The sequence below is a fragment of the Mauremys reevesii genome, linkage group 12, assembly GCF_016161935.1.
Source record: "Mauremys reevesii isolate NIE-2019 linkage group 12, ASM1616193v1, whole genome shotgun sequence".
NCBI classification, from domain to species: domain Eukaryota; kingdom Metazoa; phylum Chordata; order Testudines; family Geoemydidae; genus Mauremys; species Mauremys reevesii.
In genome coordinates, this window is record NC_052634.1 from 5,125,173 (window position 1) to 5,138,107 (window position 12,935).

General features: G+C 46.9%; 1 protein-coding gene across 6 annotated transcripts in view; it reads left to right on the forward strand.

Moving 5' to 3' along the window:
- LOC120375811 overlaps nucleotides 1–12,935 on the forward strand; it is a 371,245-nt gene that overhangs the window by 109,402 nt on the left and 248,908 nt on the right. Inside the window, exon 8 of one of the 6 annotated variants that reach the window (XR_005586802.1) lies at nucleotides 3,910–3,971. The exons of the other annotated variants lie outside the window; for them this stretch is intronic. The gene's annotated coding sequence lies outside the window, so the exon portion shown is untranslated. Of the gene's footprint in view, nucleotides 1–3,909; nucleotides 3,972–12,935 lie in introns of those variants that run through there. 6 annotated transcript variants of the gene reach the window in all.

The following is a 12,935-nucleotide window of genomic DNA, read 5'->3' on the forward strand; positions in this document are numbered from 1 at the left end:
CATACACTGCAGACAGCAAGCGTGTCCAGTGTCCTGATTCAGAAGGGTGATTAACAAGGCTGAAAATAAAGCTAAATTAGTTTTCCATGGGCAGGGTCCTGGACACTGGATGATCTCTCCAAGAGAAATGGTATCAGTTTGGTTGGTATTGTCATAGGACCTTTTTACCCAAAAAAACTCCTGCAGGTACCCAGTCAGTGTAATCCCTAGTCAAGCACAGAGCCCCATGTTTTCAGAAGTGTCTGCTAATTTCAAGCACTCGCTTTATGGAAGCACACGTAGACCAAAATTAAGAGGTGCTGAGTACCCACAAGTCCCGTTACTTCAACAGGCGCTAGAGATATTCACAAGCTGTGAAAACCCCAAGGTTCCTCAGGTTGGAGTCCCCAGAAGTTAGGCACCCTAAATTAGTGGAGACTATTGAACATTTTAGCAAGAGGATTTACTCTTCGCTCCAGGCCAGTAGGAAAGTAATATCTAGTCCTTGATCGTAAGAATGGCTGTACTGGCTCTGACCAGTGGTCCATGCAGCCCAGTATTCTGTATTCCAGTGATCCTCCACCAAAGGAACACGTACCCCTGGGGGTATGCAGAGGTCTTCCAGGGGGTACATCAGCTCATCTAGAGATTTGTCGAGTTTTATAGCAGGCTACAGAAAAAGCTGTAGCGAAGTCAGTACTAACTAAAATTTCATACAATGACTTGTTAGACTGCTCTATATACTATACCCTGAAATGTAAGTACAATATTTATATTCCACTTGATTTATTTTATAATTATATGGTAAAAATGAGAATGTGAGCAATTTTTCAGTAATCGTTTGCTGTGACACTTCTATGCTTTTTGTCTGATTTTTGTAAGCAAATAGTTTTTAAATGAGGTGAAACTTGGGGGTACGCAAGGCAAATCAGACTCCTCAAAGGGGTTCAGTAGTTTGGAAAGGTTGAGAACCACTGCTGTATTCCAACAGTGCATAGAGCCAAATGCTTCAGAAGGAATGAACAGGACAGGGCAATTGCTGAATGCTCATCCCTTATCATACAGGGGTTAGGGACACCGAAAGCATGGGGTTGTGTCCCTGACCATCTTGATTAACAGCCATTAATGGACTTATCCTCCACAAACTTAGCTAATTCTTTTTTGAACCCACCTATATTTTTGAACTTCACATCCCCTGGCAAAGAGTTCCACAGGTTGACTGTGCGTTGTGTGAAGAAGTACTTCCTTCTGTATGTTAATTTTGCTGGGTGATCCCGATTCTTGTGTTATGTGAAAGGGTAAATAATGCTGCCTTATTCACTTTCTCTACACCATTCGGGATTTTATAGACCTATCAGATCCACCTCTTTTCTAAACTGATCAGTCCCAGTCTATTTAATCTCCCCTCATATAGTAGTGAAATTATGATATTTTGTCTTATTATCTGTCCGTTTCCTAATGCTTCCTAACCTTCTGTTTGCTTTTTTGACTGCTGCTGTACATTAAGCGGATATTTTCAGAGTCTTTCTTGAGTGGTAAGAGCTAATTTAGACCCCATCACTTTGTATGTATAGTTCGGATGATGTTTTCCAATGTGCATTGAATTTTATCTGCCATTTTGTGGCCCAGTCCCCCAGTTTTGTGGGATCCCTTTGTAACTCTGAGTTCAGTCCAACACTGACTACAATCTTGAAGTAATTTTGTATCACCTGCAAACTTTGCCACCTCACTGCTTACGCCTTTTTCTATATCATGTATGAATATGTTGAACAGCACTAGCTCCGATACAGATCCTTGGGGGACCCTGCTATTTACCTCTCTACATTCTGAGAACTGAATCTTTATTCTTACCCTTTGTTCTTTATCTTATAACCAGTTACCGGTCCAAGTACACTGTTTAAACTGGCTCACCCTTGTCCATGTGCTCTTGACCCCCTCAAAGAATTCTAATCATTTGGTGACGCAGGATTTCCCTTTACAAAACCTGTGTTGATTCTTCCCCAACAAGTGGTGTTCATTTATGTGTCTGATAATTCTGCTCTTTACTATAGTTTCAACCAGTTTGCCTTGTACTGAAGTTAGGCTTACCGGCCTGTAATTGCCCAGATTGCCTCTGGAGCCTTTTTTAAAAGTCAGCTTTACATTAGCTATCCTCCAGTCATCTGGGACAGCAGTTGATTTAAGCGATAGATTACACACCACAGTTGGTAGTTTTGCATTTTCATATCTGAGTTCCTTCAGAGCTCTTGGGCGAATACCATCTGGTCCTGGTGACTTATTACTGTTGAATTTGTAAATTTGTTCCAAAACCTCATCTGTTGACACCTCAATGTGGGACAGTCCCTCACGTTTTGTCACCTAAAAGCAATGGCTTCAGTGTGGAGACCTCCCTAGAAGACACACAAACTTTCTGCGGTGAAGACTAATGCAAAGAATTCATTTAGCTTCTCCACAGTCTCACAGTACATGTATGCTGACCCCCACCTACATCCAGCCTGAAGGCAAGATGATGAAGGATGCTGCAGGGTTGGACTTTTATTCCCAGGGCAGGGCAGCAGCACAACTTCACTTATTCACCCTTCACGTCAGGATCCAGGTCTAAACTAGCCACATTAGGACTGATTTCCTGTGCGTGCATCTTGAGTGGCATTTTACACAAGTGCAAATTGGTTTCATGTGCTAGCGGATAAGAATGTATAAATGACTACAAAGTCGGTCGCCAGTGGAGAATGGGGTCTTTTGGTTTTAAACTCCCCTGTGAACCTGCTTCACTTGACCTCACAGCACATGGCTCTCCGTCCTCTCCTCTATCTTAGCTTCTCAAGTACCAGCCTCCCATGTCCTTCCATACGTCACTGCTGTTGGCGCAATATTCTTCTCTTCCGCCACTCCTGCCTCTCTCTCTCTGCCTTGGGGACTCTCCATCTCATTTCAAAGCAGGTGTTTTCTGCCTCTTGGCTTTATTATTAACTCTCTAAAAGTATCGGCAAGTTAATTTGTATGGAAGACACTATGGAAATACATTGGGCATTGTATGTCTCCAACAAGAGGCTCCATAAAGGTCTCTTTCTATGGCGTATTCTGATCTGCTGGTCTCTGCTCTTCACAGCATAATCATGTAGTTTAGCCAATGGGGTATTCAGGCTGTTAACAGCCTCATCCATGGCTCATGTCATTTTGAATCAGAGCTTTAATATGATTAAATAGAGTTAGTTCATTAGAATCACTTTGCATCTCCTGGTGACCTTTCAGGTGTGTAACATACCCAGATACCTAAATACAGCGAGCACGGTTTGTATGTGGTGGGGGTTATGGAGGTATCTGTGTCTATACTAAATGGATTTAACCAGACGGTCAGCTCTCTGGGGCAAGGGCTGTCTTTTTCCTCTGTGTTTGTACAGCACCTAGCTCAATACTGCAACACAAGTAATTAAGGATAATGTAACATTGTGCTCAGTTTAGATAGCTTCCAGCCTTTTCAGAATAGCTAAGTGCCAGACTTGCAATTTCTGCCCTCAGTCTATTATCAGGCTATCTACAATAATAGGAGATGGATTTTAGCCTATGTACAAAACCCAATAGGAGGATAAAATTGTATTAAATGTCTTCAAATATGTTCTTTTAAAATATACTTCCATGAGCTAAAACAGCATAAACCATGGTGGCACTCAGGCTATAATGGAGCTATTTTCATCCAGGAACTGACATCGAACGACCTTAACAATGCAGTTCCAGACACCTAATTAAAAGTAAAATTAAAAACATGGAACATGCAGCTCTAATCACTTTTTTTTTTTAAATAGAAAGGCATTGAGAGGAAGGGGTAGAATAAATGATTTACAATTTTTGCTGGTGATGACTATGCAGTTAAAGCAGAGATATTCCCTGGAGGATTTCTGAGCCACTTAATATGCTGCTTCCCTTATACAGGGTCCATTATGCTCGGCGTTTGTACAGAGAGGTGTGTTTGTGGGGGAAGCAGATGTCAGACAAAACATCAAGAAAGAGAAAATTAAATGATCTGTGTAATTCCCAAATGACTTCCTCTAAAAAGGAAACCAATGTTATCTTCAGAAAGCCGGAGGAGGCACTGCCTTTGTGTCCTCGGGCAGCCGTTTGAATGGCTGCAAAGATGAAATGCACTCTGTCGGCTATCTCTTCTGTTTAGGAAGAGGGCGTCGCAATTGCAGCGCGGTTGAAATGCTGGAGTGTGGGTTTGATAAGGCAGAGGCAGACAGAGCTGGGTTATCCCCGACAGTTACTAAAACACCTGATAAGAGAGGAGTAAATCATGGCTGGAGGTTTGGTTAAAACAAGAAATCGTCTAGTTTGGGTTTGAACCTGGCTGAACTGGATAAAATGCGACAGCTGTTATTGCTGAGGCCCGCTGAACGAGGCTCTGGAATCAGACAGGCTTAATTTGGGCATAAAAGGAGGCTGAGTAGGACTCTTAATCCAGATGTTTTAGTTTCCTAAAGGGATGTATTAGTGTACGGTGCATTTAAGGCCAGGTCCTCAGCAGATATAAAAGGGCATTGACCAATGGAAATCAATAGAACTGGCTGAGAATCCGAGCGTGGAATTCATACCTTGTGCAGAGGGTTGGTAGAAGGCCTGTCCACCACCTTGAGCCATCCAAACAGCCTCTGAGAATTTGACCCTTATGCCATACTCCTCACCATTGTATTGTAGTACCTTTGATGTGACATCCTTAGCCACGGAATGGGGGAAAGCTAGGCCGGTTATTAGCAAGGGCTGCTTCTCCCAGGGCTGTATGCAGTGCAGCCTGTGGGGGCAGAGATTAAGGCAAAAGTAGAATAAAAAGCAGGGCTTCTGCTGGCTTCCTAGGTGCATAGGTCCTGCTATGAGGGACTGGCTGATGAGGTGGAGATGGACAAGGAGGGGCTTTTGGTTCCATCCTGTCCAGCTGCCTGCAGTGCTCTGAGATATTGAGTTGGAGGGAGGGGGAGAAAGACCCAGGGGCATTCTAGACTCTAGGCCTGGACTCCTGACCTAACAATGGCCCGTAGACATCCTACCCTACAAAACCAACCGCCGTCAGCAGGACTCAATCCAGGGAGATGCTCCACCCATCTCAGGATCGAAACCTCAGTGGGTAATTTCTGTGATCTCCAGAGATGCTTGACGGGAAGCAATTCAGTTCCTCATGAGATGAACCGAAGGGGTTTGCCCCAAAGGGAAAAAACAAAACAAAACAAAAAACAAAAAAACAGCTCAGTGTTTTATCAGGAAAAAAAATCCTCAGCAACCTGCAGCCAATTTGCAACTCACCTGCCCTGCAAACAGCTTCCCAATTAGGGTTTGTTTGGTTTGTTTCTTAATTGCTGTTAATTCCATGCTGCCAACGTGTGCCTGATTGACATCACCTGGAGAACGACAGCCTCTATCTTCACAGCCGTGCAAACGACCTCCATGTTGTGCACCCCCTGTATAGGGCAAGGGAGATGGGTGTGGGAGAGAAGGAGAAACGTGGCACTATGTCTCTCAGGAGAGGAGGGGTTAGTAGCATTCTCTTTGCTTTACACCCTGTTTATTGTTCCGCAACAGGAATTTCTCACTGGACGGAGACCACCAAGTAGGTCAAAATAAAGCTGGGAACAGTCCTTTTTCGGCAGTTACTGTAAACACTGCAGCCCTGCGGCTATTAACTTTCTGCTCAGGGCTTTGTGAGGCTCTGGGGAGGGTTTTTCCTAACGGGATTCAGCCACTGAATGGATGGAGGCTTTGGCACTTTTTGCAGTGACTTTGTCAGGCACTGAATAAATTGGAAAACTCAGCGAGCGGAGCTTCCGGCTGCTGGCAGCTCTGTCCGCCTCCGGTCTCAGTGGAAACAGGCTAAGCTTCCGCAGTGGGCATGGCCTTGCTGTTGGAGCAGATCAATCAGCCCCGTTTTCAGCACGTTCAGGGTCCTCAGATAAACCACTAGAAGCCCCCCACCTGGCACAGCAAGGAATGTTTGCCCCGTTTCCCCTTCAGCCACGGGCGATGGGAACTGCTCCTTGCTGCGGGTGCTCACGCAAGCAGGGCATTTATGGCCTGGCTTTCAAGAGTGCTGAGCCCCGCTGATCCCCCTGAAATCAAAGGAGCTGGAGGAGTCAGCTCTTTGAAGGGGCTAACCCTGCTATGGGTCAGGGCCATGGGATGGACAACATTGCGCTCTGAGCTGTACGGCCTCGAGGGGAAGGCTCAGGTTTTACTCAAAGGAGAATCTTCATTGGTAAGTTCCCAGGAGCCCGAGGGTTGGCTCTAAAATCGTATGAAAGCAGCAGAAGGCTGCAGCCGCCCTTATCCTTAATCCAGATGCACCTCCCTGGATGCCGTTCCCAGCATGTAGCCAGGCTACTTGAGAGAAAATGGAGCAGGCTTCACCTCTGTGTTTATAATGGAGAGGGGCAGCTGCTGACCCCCCCACCCCCCTTGGACTTGGCAGGCCATATTTGTCCTCCAGGGTATGCTTTGTGCAATCCTTGCTCGCCCAGCTGCTGGAGCCTGGTCACCCTATGGCGATCATTCTTCTCTACCTTTCACCAGCCCCGACACTGGGGGAGATGGTCTCAGCATTAAACCTCAGAGCTCTGCTTCTACTGCATCTCAGGCCTTTCCTGATACTTCAGTGGAACATTTTAACTTAATAGAGACACCAAGCAGCTTTAGTGCAGGGCTGCGAGAGGCCGGTAGACAAGAGTACCTGTGGGAGAAGCTAATGTGAGACATCAGGAGTGAAGAAGGCAAAGCGGGGAAGCCTTGGGAGATATGTAGCTGTTTCTTCTTTCCTTAAATCATTAAATCTCAGAGAAGGCCAAACTGCTGTGCTCTCTGTGTGCATCCAGCTGTGAGCATCACCACCATTTTCCATAAGATTTACAGCCTGTTTTGTAGTGGGTAGTAATGGGATGGTATCCCTTTAAATATTGTGTGAGCCTTCCAGTGGTGCTTGTTGTGTTCTGTGTTAGAAGCAGCCAGAATCCAGCGAGGTCTTGTGTGTTTGCGTCTATTTAGTAAAAATGGTTATTTGGGACCCAACTGAGCCTATAGGGTTTCCTCATGTTGTTTTTGTTGTGCAAAGAGCAAAAGACTCAACAATGTTTTGGGCAGGTTCTAGGCATAGCTGGCTTGCCCCCAAAGAGCTGAGTGTGAGCAACGAGGCTCACAGGGCTGGCAGCGGCTTGTCAATAACTGCAGCTTGGCAGACAGTGGGTAAATCTTCCCGGCGTGCGGCTCCTGTAAATAGCGAATGATGTTATGTACTGCCTCTGCTGTGTAATCATCTATTACAGCTAATTGCCAGCGCCCAGAGCCGACGTCGCCTTTTGCATTAAATAATATATTCATAAATAATACAGATAAAAGATCTGCTAAAGGTCAGCTTTAAGAGAGAGCTCCTCCTTGGTGTGAAATCGCTCTGTCCCTGGGGTGGAATTCTATCTGCTCTGTCTGCAGCCTCCATGCAGGCAGACAGCCTGCCGTGAGACGGGAGAGATTTTCTGCACCCTGGAGATGAATAGGGGATTGAAATTTTGTATTTGCTTTCCCCCTTGTTCTGATACCAGCCTTAGCGGCATTAGATGTGTAGGGATTCCCCACCCCTCCCTGTATGCTGCTCCTCCTCAGTCTTGGGGTCATCTCTAAGTTATATAGACATCCCATTCCCTTCTCTGCTTTTGTTAGAAATAAAGTCCACGGGGAGCCTACGACACGCTCCTTTCACAGCCAAACAGCCTAATGGAGATTGAGAAAAGGGATACTTTGGTTTATAGACAGCTCTGAAATGTACCTTGCACGGCAAGGCATGATGCATTAAACTGGTATTGTTCTGAGTTGTTTTATGAGGCTCTGATGGATAGGGAAGGAGCTCATCCAATATCTTTCTCTCTCAGTGCTTAGCTGTGCTAATGCCAGGGGCGTACACCTGGCTGTTAAACAAGCCAGCAGTAGTGGGGCTAGGTATTGAGCAGTGGCAGAGGTAACGGGGGGGAGACGGGTGATGGGCCATTCGTGTGCCATGTTCAGTACATACATACACCTAAAGGCAGGCAGGGGGCTGGATGCCCTGCCCTCTGATTAGCTCCAGCACCACAATCCAGAGGATGGTAGGTTTGGTGGTTCAAACAGCACTCAGGATTTGCATCCAAGTGGAGGAGGGGGGATGAAAAACTGCTGCCACCATTTGCAAAACAATGAAAGGTTTCCTTTAAAAAAAAAAGTCTCTAACTCCAGTTACCCCAGCAACCAGAGGGTTCAGATTCTATGGTGATGGGCACCCATCTGAATAGAGGGATAGCTGTGAGCTCATCTGCTTCTGCTTCTCCTACCCCCTCTCTCCCCAGAAACCATCACCCTCTGTTGCTAACATCACAGCTGGTTGCTGTGGAGATGGCTACAATGTCATAAAGGGGTGGTTGTGGCTCAGGGACCTCTTCCTGCCAACTGACAGAGGGCATGGGGAGAATGAGGATACAGGTTCATACTAGTTCGCCAAAGGGTGTCGTGTGAGGTATCTCCTGAAAGTGTGCCACACGGATCATCCTAATCATTGCAAAATGAATGTACGGATAACATCTAAAGAGTTCTGTCTATATACTGAAAGTTATGTTATTTAGGTCTGTGAGTTAGGAGCTGGCCACCAGAAGGGGATACACAGGTTTATTTCAGGCAGAGGACACATCGTCCGACTATCTGTAAATGGATTATTTTATAGTTCACAAGGGATGCCTATTTACAATCTGAGCAACATGCTAATCAAGAGATTTAAAATCTCCCGGGGAGATTCTAGACAGGAACAAACAAGCAGCCTGGGTTACGCTTTCTACAAATTGTGATGCTGGCAAACCAGGTGCCAGCTTATGCCAAGGTCCCCATGCCTCGCTTAGACACTGACAAACACATAGCTGGAATCAGTCTAGCTGGCAAAATGGATGCATAGAACTCACAACCTATCTGGTGTGTGCCCTGTTTGCTAACAGTCTGCCCTGAGGTTGGTATACATGCTCCTGCAGCACCTGGGACAGCTTGACATGGGTGAAGACAATGGTTGGAATGATAGGTGAGTTATTCTTCACTGATGGGACAAGCTGCTAACAGGCTTGTCTTGTGAATGCGAGCTTTGGGTGAGCTCACCTTTATGAGACAGGGGAACGTGGCATTAGTTAAGTTGAGGCTCCAGAAAGTGTGTTGCGATTTTATTTTATATGTAGCCATTTGTTTCCATGAATTCTAGTTGCTTCTCAAATCTGTTCTCTGTTTAAAAAGTCTTGTTTTTAACGAGCGATATCTGTAAGTGTGCTGCGCGTTGAGCGGAGTGGTGATGTGAGGTGTGACTGGTAAGCCGGTGTGCACTATTCCTCTGGGAGCAGCAAATTGTCCGAGTACCTAGTGAAATAGGGGATGGACACTCAGAGGGCTTGGGGGTTACACTATACCCTGTAAGGAGAGAGCAAGGCCTGCGGAGGCCTGGAAGGGCAGCGCTTGTGTTGCCAGAAGTTGGTGAAGTTGGGAACTGGCCCCAAGCAGGCCCAGATGAGGCTTCCTCCCGCTAAGGGCAGGGGATAGCAAGGTGCCCCACAAACCTGGCTACCCCTAGGAAGTGTCCCACATGTGCAGCGGGCAAAGATCCAGCTCAATGTTAAAGAATGAGGGGAGGAATCGAAACAAAGATGCGTGATGCCGATGCAGAGCTGTTTTGCAAGACCAGGTGATCCCAGAGGTGCTGCTCACCTCACATGCGTTGTACTGTAGAGGAAACACAGCGTCCCTGGAATGTCAAGGTCAAACTGAAATTAAAATGGAAACAACTTGCCGTGCGAAGCTTCAATTAAGCCCAGGTTTGCAAGAGAGAAGAGTTCAATATTCTGAACAAAATGATTTCCAATTACATGCAAAATAGGAAGCTTGATACTGTTAATGTAGAAAATGTGACTTCCCTTAATTGAATGACCAAGAGGTTTAAAACCAGCACGTCTCAGTCATGTTCTGAAATTGGAGGTTACCATTTACTGGGAACCTTTCATTATGGATTTTTGTGTGTGTATGTGAGAAATGAACTAGTGCTTCGTTCCTCGGGCTGCTGCCCTTCACCTGGCTGAGAAATCTCAAGCCACAAGCTTTAAGGGTTCCTTGCATAACCGGCATGGCTGTTTCATCGACTTTAATGCCAAAAGGGACCATTAGAATCCTCTCCACAGCCAGAGAACTTTGTCATGCGGTTACTGCATCGAATATTGATAGGTTAGAAGTGGGATTCAAACCCATATCTCAAGATGGAGACCAGACTAGCTAAGCAAGAGAAGACAGAGCCTTGAGGTTAATGCCATGGACCACTCACTCATCCTGACACAGTCACGTTGATTATTTCATTCAGTGTAATGAACCCGCCCTGCAGGAGACCTGGGGTGAGAGCTCCTAAAGTTCCAGGTTGCACCATACATTCGCCGATCCTCGCCCGTCTAACTCACAAAGCTCAATTCACCTCAGAGATTTGGAGGCCAGAAGAAAGACTGTTATGATCATCTTGTCCGACCTTTTGTGAAACACAAGTCAAAGGATTGCCCGGCTTCTTGTGTGGCAGGTTTCCACCAGTGCATAGTGAGTGCCAAGGCCAAATCAGAGCAGTACCCACTCTACACTAGTGTAAATGACTACGCACCGCACAGGACAATAGCGAACCAGGCCCACTGTCTCTGCGATGAGCTCTCCCCCCTCCATTCAGAGGCCTGGTTTTTCAACAGTGCCCCTCTCATGGATGTGTGTGATGCTCCAGCATTTCAACAGTCTGTTGGCAGAACCACTTGAAAGTGCCAGACTCCCAAGGGGTCCCACTCTTCTGCTCAAGCAGGCCATGCAACGTCAACACTGCTGAGACTGAGTCTCTAGGCTCCAGCACTCCTGTTTCGCACTGCGAGCGTTCCCCAACAAGTCCAACTGAGAGAGGCTCCTGGTTAGAGACGACTTTCACCCTCTTCAGCCATCAATACACCTCAGCAAGTATTTACAGTGACAGCTGGCTACCTTTTCAGAAGAGCTGGGTTCACTAGTCAACTGGAACACAGCGTTGGGAAGTCCATAGGGTAGCACAGAGAGGCAAAGTTTAAGACAGAGTTCAGACCAGCCAATGCCAGAGCTCCACCCAGCCAAGCTGCTGTGGAATCTATCTTGGGTCCCTTTCTCTCTCTATCCCTTTGCCTGTCAGTCCCTGGGAGCTCAGGCATAACCTTGTGACTCCTTTCCCCCTTGTTCTCCAGCTCCGGGGCCTTTGCTCTTCTCCCCTATAGACAAGTGGGGGGGAAATCTCATTCCTCGTAGCAGTTGGTTGCTAGGTGTGAAGATCCTGGCCAATGGGCTTTCCATCACTCCACATGTTGAGTTTTTCTGAAGTTCTGCACTCAGCCTAAATGGGAGCTGAGCTCTTTGGAAAACTTAGCCATAAAGAGCACTTGTTTTGTTTTGTACTCTATCTTTTCATGCAGAACATACTCAATAGCCCTTCCCCTCCTGCACCACGTATACCATGCGTGCGCCTAATCTCAGGCTTTCAGCAGTGAGGGATTTGTTTAAAGAGCTCTCATCTGGAGTGGTTTACGATGACAGTTTTTGTCAGGCTGACCCAAGTCTGCTAACTGGAAATATTTAGTCTTCACAGATTCTGATTGCTGGACACTTATTGCTGCTTTGAGAAGAGGCTGATCTCATGCAGAATACATTTCCCCCCGATAAGTCTCCTTTTGTTGTGAGTTCCTGTTCACGTATGGAGACACAGAAATGAGATTTGGGCTTCCAAAGGGGAAAATTAACCTACAAATAACTGGAGAAATAGAAGAAAGAGAGACATCTTGAAACTGAGCTGCAGGAGAAAGCCGGGGTGTGAAGCAGCATGCACACTGAGCTGGAAAGCACAGAAACCAGCCTGTGAAGGGTAGGGCGGGAGGCAGCATTAATCTCTTAGTCACTTAACAGAAGGAGCCTTACAATGAGCCGCAAAAACTATCCACTTAACTCCCAAAGCCCCCCACAGCTGCAGTCCTCCTTCTCTCCCAATGCTACCATTCTGCTCTGTTACCCTTCCCTACCCTTCGCATGGGTGCCTATCCCTGTTGCCCTTGTTTGGCCCTGTTTCCAGAACATACTGCACGTGGGATGGCTGCCACACCCAGGAGTGAAGTGGGGACCTCCAGAGCTGAACACATGAGCTGCAATGGCTCAAGCTGTCAATGTTCCCCAGCTGTGGCTGTGACAGACTCATATCCTTTGAGGATCCGGCAGTGAAAGGGAGCTAGACATGTGCTCAACAGTGCATTACACCTAACTTTCCAATTAGCCCCCTTTCCTTGGCCTGAGTACCAGTGCATCATCCCTCCTTCAAGTGAGCAAACAGAGGCCCTATCTCCTGCACAGCTGTGTTCCTAGGCTAGTTAATATTCTCTTACTGTCCATGAGCTTCAGCACATTCAGAAGACTCTGGCCTCGTGTTAATGTTAGATCCCACATGGCCGGGTCAGCACAAGGCCAAAGGTTAAGTACAGAGGCCTGAGAGGGTGAATGAGGATTGCATTATTCCAGATGTGAGGAAAAACACTTCGGCTCCAGCCACGTTTCTGCACAGGGGCTCAGTTCCCCAGGTTACTGCCTCCTTTCCTAGTATCCATGTCCTGCATTGCTCTGAGAGCACTGCAGACCCACAATTTGTATGTCACCCATGCCAGCAGCAGCAGCAGCTCCAGGCGCAGACTCAGAGAGAGAGAGACACGCAGAGACAGCTATAGGTGGAAGGGGGAATTGCAAAACCCAGCCAGCATCACAACTAGCACAAACTCTACACTGCGTTTGTGGGCCATTCCTCCCCGTTGTGTGGCCTCACAGGGCAGGATTGTGGAACCTCTGTCCCTGCCAGAGGGCTGCTGCAACATGCCACGTAGGTGTTGGCTATTGCTCCGTCGGGCCAC